Source organism: Cryptomeria japonica, chromosome 5 (genome assembly GCF_030272615.1).
Source record: "Cryptomeria japonica chromosome 5, Sugi_1.0, whole genome shotgun sequence".
NCBI lineage: Eukaryota > Viridiplantae > Streptophyta > Pinopsida > Cupressales > Cupressaceae > Cryptomeria > Cryptomeria japonica.
Genome location: NC_081409.1, coordinates 254,395,682 through 254,418,657, shown reverse-complemented (window position 1 = coordinate 254,418,657; position 22,976 = coordinate 254,395,682). Strand labels below are relative to the sequence as shown.

Sequence of the window (22,976 nt, the reverse complement as noted above, 5' to 3'; positions counted from 1 at the left end):
ATTTTAATTTTTTTACCATTATTTTGAGTATGGCTATTAGAATTTCTACAAACTCATGAACCTAATAGGATAAAAGAATAAAGGTATTATGAGTAAACCAATAGGGATTATAACAAATAGTGAAGTAATGCCTAAAATTAGGGAAGAAAGAAAGAAACATCATTTGGAATTTTGTGAACTAATTCTAACATGATCCCATGAGGTTGACAAACCCCATGGCCACTTTCTGCATAATACCATCAGTAATAGCACACGAAGTTTTAAGAGTCTTTCCCATTTGATAGTGTCTCTCCCTATGTTCCTCCACCTTCGCTTTGAGGTTTGTGACCTTAACCTGTTGGTCAAGTATCTGATTTTGTTGTTTTTTGGCACTCTAATTCTCCTTATTAGTAGGATTTTCCTGAGAGCAAGGCACCATTTCCACATGCTCGAGAGAATTTTGAGGCAGGGAATTATGTTTTGAGTCCTCCTTTTTCCCTAGGGAATCACTCAATCCATCCAAAGCCTCCTTACAATCCTCCTCTTTCTCCTCCTCTTCCACTTGAAATTCCTCATCTTTTGTATCCTAACTAGAGGAGTCATCATCATCTTTTGGGGTGAACTCAGTCGGTTTAGGGGATGTATCCTTGGTTTCCATTTTGATTCTCTTACCTGTAGCAAGGAGGCGAGCCAATCATCGTTCACCAGAGCTACCCACCTTCTTCTCCTTTTCATGTGGGTCATCCTCTTCCTCCTCAGAATCATGTAAATCAAGGTAAATTGTGATGTTTTTCTTGCTCGACTCCTTTTCTAACTGGTTCATCCTCTTCCTCCTCAGAATGATCACATGAAACAATTTATTCAAACAAATTAAAACAGAGAGGAAATAAATTTTTCAATATATTAGGGTTCAAACTTAAATCGCACACATTAAGTAATATATTAAGTCGAGATAATGTTAGTCAATTCTGAGTGTTTAACATTTTTAAGTTTAGAAGTGTATTCTTAGTGTGACCATGCATCCTAAGCAACATATTAAGCCTTGAAAATGTCAGTCAACTCTGAGTATTTAACACTTTTAAACTTAGAAGTAGAAGCTTAGTGTGTGATTTAAACCGTTCTTATATTAGATCACTCCAGCAGTAACCCTAAATCACCAACATCCTCCTTGAACCGTTGCATATTGTGGAGGCAATACTATGAGCGGTCGCCTCCATCCTTTCTTGAGGCCAACCCAATACATTTGGGGGAGGATAAAGATATGGAGATATTGTGTGTTAATGACGCTCCAAAACATGGTCTGAGAAAACCACGTCTGGTATAAATATTTATTTTTTCTTATTGTGCTTCAGCTCACCTCTTTCTGAATTCCAACTTGATTATAAGTAAGATCAAGGTAAGATAGGTTGAGCACTAGACTGAATCATAAAGATACCCTAACACAACAACAACAAAAAAAAAATTATATGTAGATTTTATGTTTATAGAGGGCGAGCAGATATGAACGCATTCTTTTTTTCAATTTCAGTTTATAACATTCATTGTTTCTACGGTCTGTTGGGATAGCTTAGAATCCGCCTTATCCACAAGCATTGGCATTAGGGTCCAAATCTGCTAAATTCTTTTCTTAGCTCCTAGTTTCATGCTTATTCATAAGTTTTTAAAATGCCCCATTTTAATCCTATAGGGGACACTTAACCTTCTTTGCATTTGCAATCGCTTGCTTCGTACTGGAACAAAATTGCCACAATACTACTCTTAGCATTTTTTATTTTTATTTTTATTTTTCCTTTTTTCATGAATACACTTCTACATCTGCCACATCCGGATTATATATCACTATGAAATTGTCCCAGTATGAAAATATTTGCATATGAATGGTTTTAGTTCGAGCTATACTGAAAGGTAGAACTGATGCATAACCTTTGTTCTAATATATTTAGAGGAAGAAAATTTTAATATATCCAGAGACAAGTTGAGCTATATCCACACAGTTTCAGTATTTGCACAGGTGCATTATATCAGGTTTATTATAGGCATATTTTGTAATTGATTTTCTTTTTTGCTCTTCAAATTTATCGTAGATGTATATTAGTGCGTCCCAATGCAAATGTATATTTAGGTGTCTATTTTACATCCTCTCTAAAAATATGTACATTTTATTTATAAAGTGAATGGTATTCAACTCAGTGATTAACCTGATTTAATATAAATGATTCAGAGTTAAATTTAATTTATCTGAGTGACTCTTAATTTTTTTTGAAATTATAAGGAGCTAATCACATAAAGGAAGTGAATTAGCAATCAAGGAACTATTTTAGCACTCTTTATAAGATATATTTAATAAACTTCATCGCATATAAATAAAGTGAAAGGGATCTCAATTTTATCGCATTTAAATTAAGTGAAAGAGGTCTCATTTATTGAAGGAGAGAAATGAAAGAGAAATCAATTAATCATGTATTTTTTACTTTGAAATGAAGAACATTGACTCTTTTTTATCACAAGAAGAATTAAACCTTCCAATTACCATTTGTATCAATCATATCGCCTACTTACAACAATAAGAGAATGCTTCAAGTAAAAGTTTATCATCATTGCACAATAGATAGCGTTCAAAATTGGATATCTCCAAGGTTAACATGCCAATAGGAGACAACTTGCTCTCCACCCTACCCATATGGCATCATCAAGTCATATGAAACTCTAGCCATCCTCTAAGCAAGAAGAACCATTTTAAACTTGATAATTACAAGTATATTTATTAGATTTACAAATACAAACTATTTTCACATCTCACAACTACAACACCAAAAGCATGCCAAAAATCATATTCCTTTCAAATTCATAAGTATCAATAAAATATGTGCACTTGCACTTGTTGTCCTGTTTTTTTAAAATGAGGCACAAACATGCAACAATAAAGGAAGAGCAACAAAGAACAAGTTTAGAATAAGAAAGTGATTGAAAGAATTATCTCTACATGAGGTTGCAAGGATTGAGCTCCTCCCCTCAAGCTATTCTCATCATGACTTCAAGAGATTTCTCCTTCCTTTCCAAGTCTTCTCACACAATCACTTACAAAACTTATAAACAAGATTGAAAAAATATTTGTTATTTTGAAAAATTTTAAAATAGAAAAAGTTTATTTTATTTAAATAATTGTAGAAAAGTATAAGCTTTTGGAAAATATTATTATTATTTTTTATTTAAAAAAATATCCAATAAAAGAGGAAGTATAGTTTTAATGGTGAAATTTACATACCATGTCATTTCTCATTTAGTTTTCTACATATTTTAAGGTAATGTTTTAGTACATATACTTAGCGAAAAATTACACAATTTTGTGTGAACTTGGGCTCATTTCCCTATCCTTAATATATATCTATACACGTAAGTATTTCTATAAAAAATATCATACAATATATTCATTTACACACACGCATGCGTATATACTCACCCTATCTACCCACATACTACATTTACTTATGGAAGCAATTCCAACTAGCTGCTTTTGACCTATATTTTATTATCATTCCATTCTAGGATAAATGGTGACCTCACTAAGGTAGAATATCCCATTTCAATTTAAAATTTAAAATTCAAATTTGATAGATTAGGCCTCTTCACCCTTTTTCCTTGAGACAACTAATAACGCTTGTGGAACTCGATTCTATGTACCAATAGTTAAATACATTTGATAGATTTATTGTAATAATAAATAATAATCAAATTGTCTATTAGAATTCAATTATTTATTTTTAATCTTAACTTTATACACTAATTTTATTAACCTTTAAGAATAACTAATTAAAGAGATTCTAATTGTTTCTCATGGCATGCCTTTACTAATCTTCACGTCTTGTGCCTTTTTTTGGATAAAAGGTAAATAAATAATTGTAGGATTACCTTGGTGTATATTTTTAAGATTACATGAAAATTATATGGAGAAGCTAAAAATATAGTGGATAAAGAATTATATCCAAAAAATAATGCAAGAAAAATAAAATTAAGAAAATAGAAACTAGAAACATAGAGGGCGAAGAACTACAGTCTGAGTTGGCCTAGTGGTGGAGAACTTGTGCTCTTAAAAGAGAGGTCACAATTTCAAATCCCACAAGGGGGTATGGTATGTACGCCTCATTTGTCGTGCAGTTAGGCATCTCCCGCGAGGAGTATGAGGTAGACCCATATTGAACCTCCTGCGAGGAGTATGAGGTAGTCCCATATTGCTCTAACCCATCTATAGACCAATATACATATTGTTGGCATTGTGGACTATAAAATGCCCTTCCTTTCCTTTTATGAGGAGGGATCAAGGAAGACGGAATATTCATAGGAGGAGGTTTATCTAATAGAGAGACGACACCAATAAATAGTTATAAAGTAAAACTATACTCCATTGAAGGAAGAATCTGGGAATTATTGATAAGAAATTTGAGAGCATTGAATACTCTCCTATCCCTAGCAACCAAAACAAATGTAATTTGAAACTTTTGAGAATAAGAAAAATAAATATTTTTCTAGTCTTTAATGAGCTTAATTGCACCTTGTTGTTAAACAAGGTTTAGAAAAAGTATGCAATTAAAATTTTCACAAGTGTATGCAAATTCAAAAATATTTTTTTAATAGTGGATTACCAATTAAAGATTAAATATGGAAGATAAGATTTATAAAATATAATATGAAAACCCTAACACTAGATTTATTTGGAAAAATCCCTTTTGAAATTTTGTTTTCCATCAAAGAGAGGTTGAATACTGTATCAATCTTGAAGAATAATTTCATTTGAAACACTAGAGATCTTTTCAATTTTGTAGCATTCAAAAAATGCATGTGTACATGTAAAATTAGTGAAAATATTATCTTCTACATCCATTGAATATAGAATTGAGAGAGGAATAAAAATTTTGGTTTTTCAAAAGTAATAAACCATCAAAATATGATAAAAATTAAAAATTTCATATCATAAATTGAGGATCTTTTAAAAATTGTAAGTGTAATTTCCAATATTCATGACTAGAAAAGGTAATATTTATAATAAAAATAGATGGTATATTTTACTTGTAACTCCTTCATAACAACACACATAACTAGTTATTCATCTAAACCCACCTCATACCTCATGTAATGATTCAAGATGATCCACTACTCAAATCATGTGATCAAGTTGAGGAATATTTTAAAAAATAGATTTATAACCACCACTACCAACTCCATTAGAAATGATAATCTAAAACATGGTAAAATAATAATAAAAGATTTTCTATCAACATCTCATGCAATGTCTCGCGCCCAACATTTCCAGTCCAATTTTTCAAACTCATCCTTCCCACCTATGGACTCTTCCCTTGCACTCGACTTGGTGGTTGACCTGGGATTCATCGCCAATTCTACTATTGAGGGTGTACCTCTTCATTCTTTTGTGTGCATTGGAGGAGCTACTCCTAATCTTTTTGGTGTGGGTTCAAGTGTTTATCACTCGGTGGCTGCATGGGGGGTACTATGGAGTTCTCCAATGTTTCAGGTGATGTTGTGGCTGCTTTGGCTATAGATTTTGCTTTCCTTGATAAATCTAGCTCTCGTCAAAGAACCTTTACTAACTTCTTGAGAAAAATATTATCGAGCTCTTCTCAGGCTAGGGCTTCCTCTCATAAGGCTATTCCCTTTTCTTGCTCCTCTACCTCCCCCAAGGTGGCTTTAGGCCAAGTGATATTAGACAATGAGATTTTTTTCAATAAACTAGGCCTAGTTGGTAGGCTTTTCTACTTATGGCCTTTTCTATTTAGGCTTTTATTATTTTAGATTTATTACCATATACATGTTAAATAATGTAGTTCATGAGACCACAACTTTGATAAATTTCAAAGCTTAATATTTTATGCTTAAAGTGAACTACAAAATTATGGGACCATCTACTTTAAAATAATCCTTAAAAATTTTAATAGCACTCATTAAATTGTTTTTGGAAGCCCCCCATGGTACCACATCCTTAGTGATCCAAGCCAACCTCCTCTTCGTAGCACTAAATATTAGCACCATCATACCATATAAATTCTTCAAAACCATGTATCTAGAACTTGGATCTCTCATCTCATTTGGGATTATTTTTGTAATGAGCAATCAAATGTGCATGCCACTAAAAACCATGTATATAGTGCAACAACTATTGTGAGAGAAAAGTAATAGTTATGATTGTAACCCCCACTCACTGTTGTAATTAAATAAAACAACCAATCTTTCTCTCCTTTCACCTCATTGTAACTAAAGTCTAATAAAGAAGATTCCCCCAAATTCAAAATGACACATTACATCAGTTTTAAATAGATAGTTTCCAAACATAAAACTTGTTATGATAAAGTAATATTTTTTTTTGGATAAAAGCCTGAGGCCTATAGCATATATATATATAGATATAATAAAAGATTAAATTAAATATAATAGAAAGTATGAGAACCCAGGAGGGCAAAAAACTCGTCCTCAAAAAGAGGAGAAAATCCAAAAGAAAATTCCACATAAGGAATTTATACAAAGTCGTTTGTCTCTCTCCCTTATGTTGAAGGCATATCGCACAAGATCTCAAAAATCCTTGGGAAAAAAGGTCTCTAGTGTACCTTCAAACCTGTTTCCACCATTAAGAGGCATGCCCCTCAGCTTAAGGACGCTAGGGATGCCTTCTTAGAGTCAGGTGTCTACAAGATTGTATGCTCTTGTGGTACTCCATACATTGGTGAAACAGGTCGTTTGTTCATGACTAGAATAAAAGAGCATTGTGCCGACATTAAGCACGAACGGGCCCTCAAATCAGCCTTACCTGAGCATTCGTCTACTACCAAGCACCATATTTGTTTGGAGGACACTCAAATATTGTGCAGGGAGAACAATTTTTTCAAGAGAAAAGTCAAAGAGGCCATTGCTATTATTCATCACCCCTCCAATCTTAATCGTGACGATGGGTTAAACCTCAGTATCTCGTGGCACCCTCTGCTTTTCGTCCTCCAGCACCATCCCCACCCCCCACCTTGACTTCTCCCCCTCTTTCTTTTTCCTTTGTGTGTCTCCCTCTCCCCCTTTGATTTATTTGCATATTTGTATATTTTCATTGATATATACGTATATTGATATTTACATATGTATATTTATATTTGCATATGGCTATTGGTATATGTTAATGCTTATATACATACATGGTTTTGTGTCTCTGCCTTTTGGTATAGGTATGTGTTTATACACATTTTTGTAATTGTTTATATATATATATATATATATATATATATATATATATATATATATATATATATATATATATATATATATATATATATATATATATATATATATATATATATATATATATATATATATATATTGTTGGCTTTATTTCTCTTTCTCATTTTTTGTTTTTTAGTGGTTTGTGTGTGTTGCTTGGCTTTCCGTTTTCTTTTCCTTGGGTGGTTATTCCTAGGAGTTTTTTGGTCTCCCTTCCTTCAGGTGGTCCTTTTTCTTTTTCTTTTCGTTTCTCCTTGTTCCTCGTGCCCTCCCCCACCCCACTCCTCTTTTTATTTTGTCTCAAATCTGCAACTCAACATCTTTCATATCTTTAGAATTCTCTTCATCCTGATGATGAATCACGGAGTGTGATTCGAAACGTTGATGGAAAAAAATACACACAATCGAATCCAGAAAAATAAACTAGTATACAATATGGATTGTGGAAATCTCATAGCTTTAAAATAAAGCACGTCAAAAAGGAGGGAAATGGAGGTAAATCAAACTTCCAACCCATAGCTTTGTCATATAGACCTATTTCCAAGCCTAAATAGTCAAAATCATGTGCAGGGTACCTATGGTATAAGAAGCGTGTACGCTCTGTGTTTACTATAAACAACGCGCACGCACTACTTTTGTTTAAAATTTGGGAGTGTGTATAATATGATATTGTATATATAATGTGTATATACATATTTTATATATATATATATATATATATATATATATATATATATATATATATATATATATGTATATATAATATATTTTATATAATATATAATATATTAAGTATATATATACACACATATGTGTGTATGTATGTGTATTTTCTCCCTCTCTCCCCTTCTCCCTTCCTCCATACCCCATCCCTCTCTCTCTTCTTCTCTCCCTCCCCACTCTTTCTCTCTCCCTACCGCCTTTATCTCCCTTACTTTATATTGTTGTATTGCAATTAGGTCTACCATGTAGTGGTCACCATTTGGATGAATAGTAGACCTAAAATCCCAAGGTCCATAGTTTGAGCTCGAGAGGCTATGCTTTCCTTGATAGACTTAGCATTTGACTCAGTGTACAAAACCCATTATGCATCATCTCTCTCTCTCTCTCTCTCTCTCTCTCTCTCTCTCTCTCTCTCTCTCTCTCTCTCTCTCTCTCTCTCTCTCTCTCTCTCTCTCTCCACTAGTACAAAAATAACAATATATGACTAAAAAAACTGCCAAAAATTATAGATAAATGACGAGATTTGATCACGTGACCACTCGTAGTTTATTGTCAGTCATAAATCAATTTGATCATGTGACCACTGGTTTTTTTTATTGATCAATTTGGTCATCGAGTTGGTCATTGATTTAGTCATATATTTAATCACTAATTTAGTCATGATAGTCACTAATTTAGTCATTGATTGTTGTTATCTGGTCATTTATTTAGGCATAATAGTCACTAATTTAGTCATATATTTAATCATTAATTTAGTCATTGATTGTTATTAATTGGTCATTTATTTAGTCATTAATTGTTGTCAATTGGTAGTATATTTAGTCATTCTAATCATTATTTTACCGTTAACTGGTCATATCTTTAGTCATATTAGGGCACGATGGAATCCAACCACCATCCTCTTGCTTGTAAAGCAGGTGCTCTTCCATTTGAGCTAGCACCATTTAAAGTATAATTATACCATGTACCCTATGTTAGTCTATAAACATACATTTCTACAAATATTTGATTGTCCCATTTTGTATAAACAATATCGAATATTTGGTTCCATCTCTTCAACACGTTGTCAGGTCTGTAATTTTTCCAACTAAACAACCTTAGGATATATACAATTTTCTTGCATGCTAAAATGATGAATGCAAAATATAGATGCCAAACCCCAATGAAACGAATGTTGATCAGCAGTAAAAGTTGTAGCAACAAAGTTAGGAGACTGTATCAATCAAAGTATCCAATTATGGACAGTGGATTCCATAATTAACAACGTTGATAAGAGTTTTCGAACCTTCAAATGCCAAAAATAATTATGATAGATGATCAACACTATTTATGGGGCTAATATAAGCTTTGAGATTCTTACATGGCAAAAACATGATTAATATAGAAAAAATAGATCTGAGTACTAATTGTTGATATGATTAATATAAAAAAAATAGATTTCAGTACTAATTGTTGATATGATTAACATAAAAAAAAACAAATCTGAATACTAATTGTTGAGAGGTGATTGATATGTTCATTTAGAATGAATAGGTGTACTTGCAGTTTTATAATTTTCTTCACTAATTTCATTCTTTTCTATTTAAAATTTCTCAGGCTAGAAATTATGGTTATTTGCCAGTGATTCTACCTGCACTTAATCCTATGGCAACTATGGCAACTACAATTTGACGATTCTTCCTACTGATTTTTTTATGTTGCTAGAGAGGCACAATCAACACTACCCTGGTTAGGGATCACAACAGAAACAGAGTAAGCTCACCTAGAGCATCGACAGTCTTATAAAAGATTAAAACAAGTATGTCATTAGATAAAAATGAGAATGATATATCGAATCAATCAATCAGGTTCCTATTCTGTTCACGTTCTTTTTCTATGCCAGTTCATTTTCAGCAATTAGTTGCGTATTCTCTTCCTGTTGTTATACCCGCTTTGTGACTCTCATCCACAATGTGAGAATAGGAGAAAAAGAGATCAATATAATACCCGGTTTACAAGGATATTCACTCCCTAAAACCCATAAAAAGTAACAACTAAGACTAGCCTCCAAGATGCAATGATTCAATATCTTTTGAAAATTAATGGAATTTAACATTAAGTTTTAACAAGCAATGCTAACTCTTGTTTAAAAAGCCTCAAGTCCTCTAAGATGAGAGTAAAGAAGTCCCCATGAAATATGGTTTGCAACTTGACTTCAATGAGATTCAAGTAGCTTTCAGCTGAGCTGTGTATCATGAAAAATTGTAACTTTCCCTAATCATCTAGTGTCTTCCAGGAGAGGCCCTTACTAGCTTAGATGGGTATTCAATAAATAACTAATATCAACTTGTAAAAAAATACACAAAAAACCTCAAAAGAAGGGCATTTCTACCATAATAATTACTTAGAGAATCTGTTGCACCAACTATTTGAAGCATTGCCTTAACTACCAAAGTTTTGTGGAGCATTAACTATCCGAACAATTATGCTTGAAAGAAGCTCAAGACTAGATTGTTATAAAATATATATTTTGTCCAGTGCTAAACTAAAGGTGCAAAATTAATACATAGACCAATTTTGGTCTTGTTTGTGTTGATGGAAGAAGAGTCTATTGAAGTTTCTATGAATTAAAAGAGTTCTGTAAATTTTCTGAAATGAGATCATAAACAGTTGAAAATTAGTTACTATTGTGACATTAGCATATACAATCATTTCTATTATTGTGATAAATGTGCAGGACCACTATAAATGCTCCATTTAAAACCATTAAAAAGAACACCACTCATAAATAATATGTTTGACACAAAACTCTGCATCAGAAGCTATGAAGGCTTAATTCTTTGACCCCGTGAAAAAAAATCTAAATATAAAAAATAACCATTGCAAATGGCAGAAATACAATAAATCTCACTTATTGTGCTGACCCATCGCAATCTACAATTCTAAAAGACAATAACTTCTTCAAAGAAACCAAACTTGCAAGTCCTTGCAAGATTATAGAGGAGGAATTTCATATTAAATTTTTAAACAGGCTTGCATCTTTATTATAAGTAATTCTAGATCGTAGCTTTGAAACACACAAATTTAATAATAATTGAATATATTCCATTAGCAAGCTGAAGTAAGCCATACATAAAGCATAGGAGCACAAGCATCCTCAGCTACAATCAAATATCCTCTTTCAGTTTAGCTTACCCATACAGAAAATTTGACAGAAATAATGAAATAGTTTGTCCTCTGGATGAGATGAACTTAAGTGACAAAAGCATCAGGGATTTCATAAGAAAGATGCAGGTTCAAATCTCATAAAACATGATGAGTATTCTTTTTTTTGTAAAATACTGAAACACTTATTGAGTATGGCATATCTAAGGTCCAGTCCAAGCCCTTGGTGAATTTCATGAAAGATAAACCCTTAGTAATGGCAACAAAGCCGAATTTTACACACTTAAAAAAGGTAAGGCAATTTACCAAATGAAATAGAAACAAAGAAATGACAAAATTTAATTTAAGCTACAATGGGACTCAACACCCACTAGTCAAGAGTCTTTGGTCATGAAGGGACAAACTTGTTATAAAAGGTAAAAGAATATAGTGAGGTCAAATCAAGAAAATAGAGCTTCAAGGCACAATGTGGAAGGGGAAGTGATAAGGATTTTTGACTCCTTGACAGTCACAAATGTATGAGAATCAATAACATTGACAATCATGTTCAAAGCATGTAAACCTTTCATTTGTGCAGTCCAAACAACCCTGTAACAATATGAAGATCAAACATACCATTCAAGGATAATGATAGCAACATAATCCTTCAAAGGACATAAACAGAGTAATTTGCAGCAAAATGGGGCAGCTTTAAATGGCCATAACTTTACACTATTAAGCCATATTCAAAACTTCAATATTTTATGGAAAGGTGGTAAGATGAAGAACAAAACCTAAAAGGATTTTAGCATGATTCTTAGGCATGTGCGAGCAGATTTTTCTGCAACTTAGCTTACTGTTTCACCCAGAACAACAGTTGGAAATAGTGCAACATTAAATCTAGCTATTTATAACTCATGCCTTGGGTAGTAAACTAGTTGTATAACAGTAACTGTCTATCATTTTGGATTGCCCTCGATGATATGCCTATCTTAAATAATAAATAAAATTAAAAGTGAATCCACTAAATGATGACACTAGCATAATTTCAAGTGTACATCAGAGAATTTACTACCAATTTTTTTTATGCAAGCATTTAGTGGTTCACTTGTGTAACTTTGATGTTGTAGTTTTTTTCTAAACATTCCTAACACCATTCATTTGATTTCTTAATCTTTTTAACATTTCCCTTTTCAACCGATGTTTAGTTACTTTGGCTTCCTCTTGACTACACTTTTGGATAGCTTTGGCTACTTGTAGAATAATGTGGTTTGGACAGCAGAAAAATATACAAACAAACCACTAAATTAAAATAGAAATGCCAAACATAGCTATGGAGAGCCTAACAAGCCATTCAAGGGTTTCTTAAGAATAATGTGGACCAACTAGTGAGACTGAGAGAAAACTAAATCAATCAACAATGAGTATGATACGGTGGATTATGAGTATAAATCTCTTAGATATTTTTTAATTACTAACACTTGAATTTTAACATTTTAAAAATTCCAAGTGTATGTGTGTTCAAGGAAAGGAAATGTATTCTAATCCTATTTCCTTTTATTAGGAGTTGCTAAAAAAATACTAAATTGATTTTTAAAGCGATCTCTAAATTCAGGTAGGATTTTGGATTTTGGACTTATGAATAACCTTATGCAAAAATTTGTCTAACATTTACATTCAAGAGGAATAAGATTATGAAATGGCCATACTTTTAGATTTTGTAGCAGATCTCTCACAACCACAGTGTTCAATCTTAATATTTATATATTTTAGGGTTATTAATGGATTGAATATATGCATCAACATTGAAATTAACAATGCATACCTTGCCTGCAATAGATATATCAAGCCAAGACCTCCTTGGTGGAAAATAAAGACAATTTACTAATTTGTCTAAGTCAATAGATAGTCATAACTATTCTTGCCTGAGACTCATGAAGAGAGCCAAAATGTGGTTTCCATGGAAAATGTAGGCCCAAAATAATAGCCTTACACATTAAGGCATCATAATACTTTAAGTCAAATATTCTAAATATAAAGGATAGTTAAACCAGATAAATTAGATATGGTTTTAATAATTTTTCTAATCATAAGCATATCAAAATGAGAAGGCATAGAAAATATACACACACTCAATGCTAGGTGATAGAGGAAAAGTGATCATGTTGCCTAGTAATAGGCCATTTTAATAACTACAAGCAACAAATTGCAGGTGTAGAGTTGACACCCTTGGTAACCATTCTACCTATGCCAAGCCAAAAGTTTTGGTATATGGATACCATTAGGGAATAAAAAAATAGATAAGTTTTTTTTTTACAGCATCAGATTATCTGCATCAAGAACATAATATCTATATTTTAATGGCTACAGAATATAGAACTTCAGGCCATAATTTATATAAATCATTTTTTGTGGAATATGCATAATGTGATATTTATAACTAAATTAAAGAAACCTTCAAGCCTTGCATTTGATACATTTAAAAAAAATAAAAAATTAGGTGATAATAGTATTAAACTAAATTTCTAGATAAAACAATTATATACAGGTTGAGTTGAAAGAAAGAAATATATAAAAAAAAATGATCATCATTGAAGAGGGCATTATGTTACATAGGGGCACTAGAATGGAGAGGTGAGAGTACAGTTTTAGATGCTACCTCTATTTGTTTGAGCCTTAAGTAATCTTCTTTTGGCTACCACTTGCCACTGCCCTTCGTGTCTGTTTTTTTTTCCTGACCACCCCAAACAAAAGTAACCTGGCAAGAGAACTCTTACCTTTAATCCAAAAATATTATATGATTTGGAATGATAGAAACACATGATAACAACACTGTATTGAAATTTTACACACGCAGACAAGCTCGTTCACCATCATTGGTGCAAGATAAAAGTCATCAACAATAGGTGTATGATTTATGCTATGTTAAATGCTTAAAAAAATAGAAATAATCCTATTAATAAGTAATAATATATTGAAAATAAATTGTAGTGAATGGACAATTGCAAAAATATTCTAATAAATAATAGTTTTTAATATTTCTTGAAATACAACATACACAATATGTATGTTGTTACCTTAGGTAATTGCTTAAGTAAGAATGCACCTACAACAAAGTTGTCCAAGCTTAAAGGAGGAGTAAGTCCATGAAACCTTGAAATGAGCATATTATATTTTATTTAATATTTTTTTATATTAATGAGGCACGTGCTTAATATAGGTTGATCAATATTTTCTATCCAGTAGGTTCTATCAAAATGGCAGGTTTATGATCACATTACAATATTGTACTATCACTAGAATAAGAATACTGAAGTCTGTGTCAACAATCGAATCATTTTCTATGTTGTGTGTTCTAGTGCAATCCATATTTCTTATTTATCCTCTTAATATCCTATGAGTTCCTTCATATTGGACGGGTTTGGCTGCAGTCGACTGGAGACATTGATTATTATAGGGATTGAGAATATATGTAAGTGATCTTTATATGCTCATTGAAGTTCATAATTCATTAATTTTTAATAAGATAAACTCTGTTCAGTCATTTTGGTATCTCACAATTGTCTATTTATGTCACAGGTACTTAACTATATATCTACGTTACCCCGAGTTTCCAGGACGAGGACGGTAGGGGACAGTGGGACGCGTTTCCCAGACGGCAAATTTTTTTGCCAAATTTGGGGACGGCGGGGGACGGCAAAGGGGATGGGTATATAAAATATAGGGAAAATTAAAAATATATAGGAAAATTCTAAATGTTCCGTCAAAACCTTGCAAATGCCCCACAACCTCCACCCAAGGGCAAAACCTTTGCCGTATTTCGGTTTCTTCTCCTGTCGGCGCTGCAAAAACACGAGTTTGACGGCGTTTTTAGTTTTTGCTGTTTAGTCTTTAACGATATTCATATCGTTATATGATAGGATATATATCATATATGATAAAATCATATATCATATATATCATATACGAAATATATCATATATGATTATATCGTATATGATATAATTAATTTTTTAGTTTTTAATTTATAATTTATAAGACGTAATTTAAACATTTTTTTTTAATAAAAGGGGTAAAAACTTTATTGAAACTCAATAACAAGAATTACAAAGAGAGCCAGAGCCCCGGGCCCCAGAATAGAACCAACAAGCCAGCCCTGCTTCAACCAACTACATAACCATCCATATCCTCAAGTAAAAATCTTATACAAGTCCTGAGATTGATCCTCGGAGAGATGCTCCCAACCTTCAACTTTCCAATCACTACCATGTTCCGAGGCCCACTTTGCCAGACAATCAGCTGCTCTATTCCATTCGCGAGGGATGTGGATGAAAGACACCTGCTCCATTAAAGAACTAATATGTAGAATCTGTTGAACAATCCCTGCCAACTGCCACTGGATCCCATTCACCTTCTGCTCCTTCAACAAGTTAACAACAATTTGTGAATCTGATTCACAAATCACCTGCCTTCGTCCCTGCTCCCAAGCCCACTCTAGGGCATAGAGAATAGCAAATCCCTCCATAAAATTATTAGAGTTCCTCCCTTTATGAACCGAAAAGAGGAAAACTACCTCCCCCCTACTATTCTTGCCAACACCACCAACTCCAGCTGGGCCTAGGTTACCCCTAGATGAGCCATCAGTGTTAATCTTGATAATCCCATCCTGAGGGGGTATCCACCTTCCCACCCTTTGCACCTTCTTCGTAGCCCGTCTACCTCTCCTGACACAAGCAGAGGCAGGAGACCGCTCCTGCAAGCCAAACCTACTCACAATGTCTGCCTCATCTCTACTCAGCGGAAAATTCACCTCACATTTAGCTTCCACTGTCTCCCGGATCATGGCAATGATCCTATTCCAAACTTGCTGAACAAACAATCTGACCTCACGAAAGATCATTTTGTTCCTCTCGAGCCAGATCTACCACAGAATGAAGATGGGCCCAATATACCAAACAATCTGGAGGAAGGAGGACAAGATAGGAGGTCTGCCCAAACTGCACCAGAACTCCACCAGAGAGTCCGCGTGGACACAAGCATGCTTCCACACCCCCCACCAATAATGTCAAATAAGCATAGAGAAGGGACATCTAAAGAACAGGTGTGAGGAATCTTCCTCCCCATTACCACACAAAACACAAATAGAAGGCCCCAAGAATCCCCGCTTGCGGATATTGTCCCAGGTAAGACATCTATTCAAAGCTAAGGTCCAAGCAAAGCAGTTACACTTCGGCCAAGAAACATTATTCCACACCTGTTTCCACCAGTTCACCTCTCCTTCCTCAGGTCCTTGGTTCAACAATTCCCGGTATCCACTAGCCACCGTAAAAACTCCGTTAGGATTTGGAGACCAAGCAAGCCCATCCCTTCCCTTGAGGAAGCTACAATGTCTACTCGCCAGAATGCCCTGTAACTCTGCACACTCTTCCTCCATCCCAGCAACCGGCCACTCATTAGGAGCCTTCCACCACTCCAAATCCAGCCTACCACACCTAGAAACAGCCTTAAAGTCACTCACCCTTGACCATCCCGCCTCAAAAAACCTTTGGCTCAGATTCCCAAGGTGGGGAAACTGATCAAGGATGGGAGGATATCCATCCCAAGAATCGTTCCAGAAAAGGACCTCTTCCCCCCTTCTACAGATCCAAAAAAGCCTAGACTTAATGAGAGCAGCCCCCCTCTTGAGAGTGTACCAGATCGAAGAGCCCTTTCCCTCAAGCGGATACCTAGGGATTCCTCCATCGGGATCCTCAACATATATTTGTTGGCCAAAATCCTAGCCCAGCCTCGATCCTGCTCCACACACCACCTCTAGTACAATTTAGCAACCAGTGCTTCCCCAAAAAGAATAGACTGCCTTAAACCAAGCCCCCCCCCGACTGCTTCGGGCTACACACTAGGTCCCAATTGACCAGACTCCATTTGGACGAGGAAAGATTGCCTGCCCATAAGAATTGCCTAGCCAGAGAGTCCAAACCCTTCAAGAACCACTTAGGGGCCACATGAAGCATACATTGATAGATTGGAAGAGCCTAAACCACCGACTAAATCAATTGAACCCTCCCAGCAAAGGATAGCCATCTGTGAGTCCAATGATCAACCTTTGTGCGAAATTTATCCAAAATGCCTTGCCAAGACTCCCTAGGAGGGTTGCCAAGAGAAATAGGAATACCCAAATAGATCAAGGGCAGGAAGCCAACTTGGAATCTCAATATAAGAGCAATCCTCCTTTGAATAGTTTCAAGAGTATTGAAAAAGATGATAGATGATTTATCCTCATTGATCAGTTGGCCCGAGGCCGCAAGATAAACATCCAAGACCTTTCGCAGATTAGTAGCTTCTCTGACCCGAGCCAGCCCCATAAGGGTCATGTCATCCACAAACTGCAAATGTGACTGCGGTTGTAGGTCATTACCCCATCTCCAACCCTGAATAATACCCAGACCCACATTATGCTTAATCAGCCTCCCCAAACCCTCAGCCAGAAGAATGAATAAATAAGGTGAGAGAGGGTCCCCCTAGTGAAGACCCCTGGAAGCACCAAACAGCTCAGTATGGTCTCCATTAATAAGCACTAAGAAAGAAGTAGACGTAACACAACTCATAACCCACTGGCCCCAATCATTAGCAAAACCAAAGGCCTTGAGGATCTTTTGAAGGAAGGACCACCGGACTCTATCGTACGCCTTAGCCATATCCAGCTTGATAAACATAGCTTTTTCCTTGGCTAAAGCCATAGAATGAATGGTCTCCGTAGCAATGACCACACCATCCAGAATTTGGCGACCTTCCACAAAACCACTTTGCTCCTTAGAGATGACATTCCCCAAGCACTTCTTCAGTCTATCCGCTATCAGCTTAGAGATGATCTTATAAACCACATTGCAGAGAGATATAGGGCGGAACTGTCCTAACCGGTCGGCCCCCTCACACTTAGGAATTAGAGCAATGAAAGTCGCATTCAACGCCCGAAGCATCTGCTTGTTCCTCTGGGACTCCTGGACTACATCCAATAAATCCAGTTTGATAATATCCCAGAACTCTTGAAAGAATTCCACCAGGAACCCATCCGGTCCAGGAGCTTTTCCTTTCCTCATGTGAAAGACAATCCTCTCAAGCTCATCCAATAAAATAGGACACAAAAGCTGCTCATTCATCTCCCACGTGATCAGAGATGGAATGCAATCAAGAACCTGATTCTCCGCCACCGAATCCCCCGGGAGGTCCTCCCTGAATAGGGCTTGAAAGAACTGTAACGACTCCCTAGAGATCTCCTCCAAGGATAAGCATTGCTCACATCTATCGTTAACCAAAACATGGATGGAATTTTCATGTCTTCTTGCTTTCACTGAGTTGAAGAAGAAAGCAGTGTTCTTGTCCCCCTCCTTCAGCCAATCAATATGAGCTCTTTGCTTCCAGTATATTTCTTCCCTGAGCTCCCATTCCTCAACCACCTTGACAGCCCTATCCTCCTCCCTAAGCAACTCCTCAAACAGGCCATGCTCTTTGATTTCGCTGGTGATCCCATTCAACACAAGTTGAGTAGCATTCTTCGCATGAAAAATATTCCCGAAACCCTGGCGGTTCCACTAATTAAGCTGAAACTTAACAAATTGTAACTGCTTGGCAAAAGAGTACATGGCAGTGCCAAAGGGTGGCTTCCCCCTCCTCCACCACTCTGCAACAAGAACCTGCAGAGAAGGATCCCGAAGCCACATAAGTTGGAATTTGAAAGGAGAGCGAGCTACCCAAGCTGAAGAAGAAACCAGCTTGATGGGCCAGTGATTTGACCCTCTCCAGTCGAGAATCTCGGTAGTAGTGGACCACCTTCCACCAATCCAGAAACAAGAGACCAGGAAACGATCCAACCTCTCTGCAATCCAATACTCACCCATCCTCCTATTGTTCCAAGTGAACAAACCATTGCCAGGCTTAATGTCAACAAGCTGCAACAAGGATATATTATCCTAAAACAAGACAGAAGAAGGTTCCAATCGCATGACACCCCATTTCTTTTCACTCAACTCAAGGATGGCATTGAAGTCGCCTGCCATAATCCAAGGATGAAAAGGGGCCATCCTTCGCATACAAGAAATATGGGACCATAAGTTTTGCTTACCCTGAAAATATGTAGGTGCATAGATGTTAGAAAACAAGATGGGTTCCCCAGTCTCAAGACTAGAGATGACCCCGGATAAAGAAGATCTGGAGGCAACCCACCAGACCGGGCGAAATCTTAAAGGGTTCCAAAGACATGCCACCCCTCCAGCGGATCCAGCTGCCCCAACACACTGACACTCGCCTCTCCCCCACAGCTTTGGCACTAGACCCATCATACTCTCCACAGACAGTTTAGTTTCTTGCAAAAATAGGACATCAGGTGAATGATTCCTAATCAAATCCCGAACAACTTTTTGTCTAGGGCCACTGTTCAAGCCCCTCACATTCCATGAAAGCACAATCATTTAGGGGAATTGGAAAAGTGAGAATCCAAAGTCTTTATTGACCCTGACTCAACCAAGTTCTCCCTCATCAATTTGATCTTATCCAGATCCTTCTTTCTGCCAACCTTTGAGCTCTTCTCTGAAGCACTTTTCTTAATATCTTTCTGATGCAGACCCAGGAGAGCGGAGGACTTATTACTTTTCCCCCTAGCCGAATCGAATTTCAAAGCTATCCGAGAACCCTTACCCTCAACCAAATTCTCCTCCAAACCAGGAGTGAGTCCCAACTGGACCCCTACTGGCTGATCCATCTCCATCTGTTGGCTTCTAACCACTAGCAGGGCCTAGGTAGAGTCCTCAATTACACTTTCTGAAACCCCCTTGATGCACCTTGATCCAGAGGGGTTAGCCCCAGATTTACTTCCTGGTGGCTAAGATCATCCAAGACCTCGAATCTGTTGAAGGAATCCTCCCCCTGTCTCTCCTGTAAGGGCCTCTTTTGTCCTCGGTTCTTGTTCTTTGTCTTAACTGTGACAAAACAATCGGCACCCTCAACCTCGACCGACATGGCAGCTTTCCCTTTCTCAGCCCTATCTAGGCTCAGGTCCGACTGCTAAGATTGGCGCACCGCCGGTTTATATCTCAATAAATATTGAAGATTGTGTTGCATCTACTAGCAATTTTAAAACCTTTTAATGTGGACATGCTAGAATTTGGAGTCAAGAAACGTCATTTTTCTAACATCGAGCAAAGGATCAACTGTTAGTAACAATAGAAAAAGAAGTGCAAGTCCTAACAGAGCGAGATAGAAAGAAAAGGTTCATTGAAGAGATAACTCTAATTTTGAAGAAGACACAAATTGAGGAAAAGAATAAAAACATAAGAAGGAAAAAAAAAATGTCAAATTCTTACCTGGTTCAAAATCAATTTTTCCGAAGTCTTTTCAATTTTTGCTTATGGTCTCTTCCTTTGCTTGTAGCCTGCAGTCACAGTTCTCCAATTTAATGCAAAAAAAATTAAACTCTAAATGATAGAAATTGAGGCTAAGAAGATATTTTTAATTTCACAATTAGAAAAATAAGCAAGCAAATATGCTAAGAAGAATGGGTATCGAGGGACTTAGCTGAGAAATGTAATGATAACAAAATATATTTAATATGCAGTGTAATGAATTTGCAGGTTATACAAATATCAAAACAAATACATTTTCCTGTCAAATGGTCGTGCAAGACCACCTAGGAAATACTGTGTGCTCCCTAAAGAAGAAAACAAAGAAAACATAGTACAAGATTTGCAAAGAATGTCAGATAGAGGCTATGATATCCAACACCTACACCTTGCAATGGTATTTCGACCACCAAACTGTATGGCAGTAGATGCACAGATAGTAACAGCTTCGGAAGGCTGTGCAACAACAAACTCACATAAATGGAAGGACAACCACATATAAAGAAACACCCAAATAGTGGAACACATTCATAAATATCTTGTTACAATGAGTGGATCTACCACAATGGAATCACACCAAATTTGAAGGTTCAAATCAACAATCTTCTACCAACAGGTTGTCTAACGAACTAAATACTGAAATAAAAACACCACATTGTAGTGGGCATTATAGCAAACTGAAAATAGAAATAAATTATGAACTTTCTGCACAAATAATTCTTGAATGAAAATACCTCAAAAGAACAACGTTTTTCTGTCCTCCAATCCTGAACAAAGGAGCTCAAAACTGTGATGAGGTCGCTAGGGAAAAACCCTACGAAAACGGAGCTTCAGGATATGATTAACCACTGTAATATTGGAACAATATCTTTTTATTTTTGTTCAAACCCCAAATATAGAGTTAACTTGGGTCCCTTCATATATATTTAAAATCTATAACCTAATCCACTATTCTGTAATGACCCTCACTAATATTTACCTGAATTTTTCAGATTTGGCTGCATGGCATTTCGCCAAACGCTTTGCATGCAGGGGTTGATTTCTGATTTTCATGTGTTTCAGGATTTGATTTAGATGTTTGTGGATGGTTTCAGTGCCATTGTAAGGAACCTTGCTAGTTCTAATTCTAAAATTCATTACCAAATTCCAAACCTCATGATAGACATTTAACCAAACACTTGATAGCACAACATTCAAGAAAAATCACTGGTTCATCAGAGGCATTCCAACAAACAGTTTGCATGTAGAGTTCCAATCCACTAGTACATTACATGGGCATTTAGACAAACACGTAACTGATTTGCACCATTCAAAACACAACTGACTATTCAGGGCAATTTTATCATACACTTCACTTATTAACTCTTATTAGTAAGTAATTCATTGTTCCAAGTGCGTATTAAGAGTTTGTTGTTGTAGACTAAGAGGAGATCAACACACAATTACCTAAGTTGTGCCATAATTTCATATTAATGTCTACTTTCAGGTTTACATGAAGGAGTTTATGTACATGACAATATTGTGGATATGATTTATATTTCTGATTGATATAACTTTCACCTTCTTAATCAACAACTCAGCTACTAAGGTTGATTTTCTTGCATATCCGAGTGAACACAACTGTAGGTATAAGGTAGCACAGCACCTGGTAATAAAAAAACTCCTTGTCTTGATGTTGCTGAATCACAAACTCAGACTCTCAGAAAGGACATAAGCTCAATAGACCTTTGGTGGCGTCCAGTAACCTGTAGCTTTCCCCTTGGTAGGCACGAACTCTTCCTCAAAACAAATTGTGATAAAAAATAGTTCCAGACGACTCCACAAAGAGTATTTGCCCCCGTGGTTAACACTGAAATTCATCGAAGAACCTCCGTCTCTGTTGGTGCATACCTGCGATTTTGGATTTCGTCCAAATCTTCAGTGGCTAGGGGTCACGCCCTAAGGTTTGGGCTACAGTATTCGCCCAGATATTCAACAAAAGAAGGAAAAATAATATCGTGAATAATGTCTACCCAAATTGGACGATTCATAATAAGTTTTTTTTTTTCATAGAACCACATCATGAAACAAGAGACGCAAAGCGTCAAGTTTTTGTCGAGATGTTTTAGTTTGTTGACAAACAATTGAAACATTGAACAAGGTAATTAATTGATTTAGATGAGCAGGAAAGAAATGATTGAGTAGAATATAGGCATTCTATTTAAGTTCTTGTAAAGGTAGTTGATATTGTAATGTATTAAATATTCAAATTGGTATAGAGTTTTATGTTCAATTCATTTGCAATTATTATGTACAACCACAATTGACAAAAGAAGACAATTAAACAAATAAATTGAACAAGAGATTATGTTAATTAAAAGAGAGGAGTCTCGTATGATTTCACATTTCTTATTAATCTAAAATTGAATTCAATTATATATTTAAATAAACGTTTTCAAATTGACTCCAACTAATTTTTATATATAAAATAGTAAAATATTCAGTTATTAA

At 35.6% G+C, this 22,976-nt stretch overlaps 1 long non-coding RNA gene across 3 annotated transcripts; it reads right to left on the bottom strand.

The window, feature by feature from the left end:
• Positions 1-8,664: 8,664 nt before the first annotated feature.
• On the bottom strand, positions 8,665-22,516 carry LOC131058595 (uncharacterized). Of its 3 annotated transcripts, none has more exons than XR_009109498.2 (4): positions 22,047-22,516; positions 20,451-20,518; positions 13,754-13,852; positions 8,665-13,424 (listed from the first exon to the last, which is right to left on the bottom strand). It is a non-coding gene; the product is annotated as an uncharacterized LOC131058595 (long non-coding RNA). The 3 variants fall into 3 exon arrangements; XR_009109499.2 differs by having other exon boundaries at positions 8,665-11,703; XR_009109497.2 differs by lacking the exon at positions 8,665-13,424 and having other exon boundaries at positions 13,573-13,852.
• Positions 22,517-22,976: the final 460 nt, after the last annotated feature.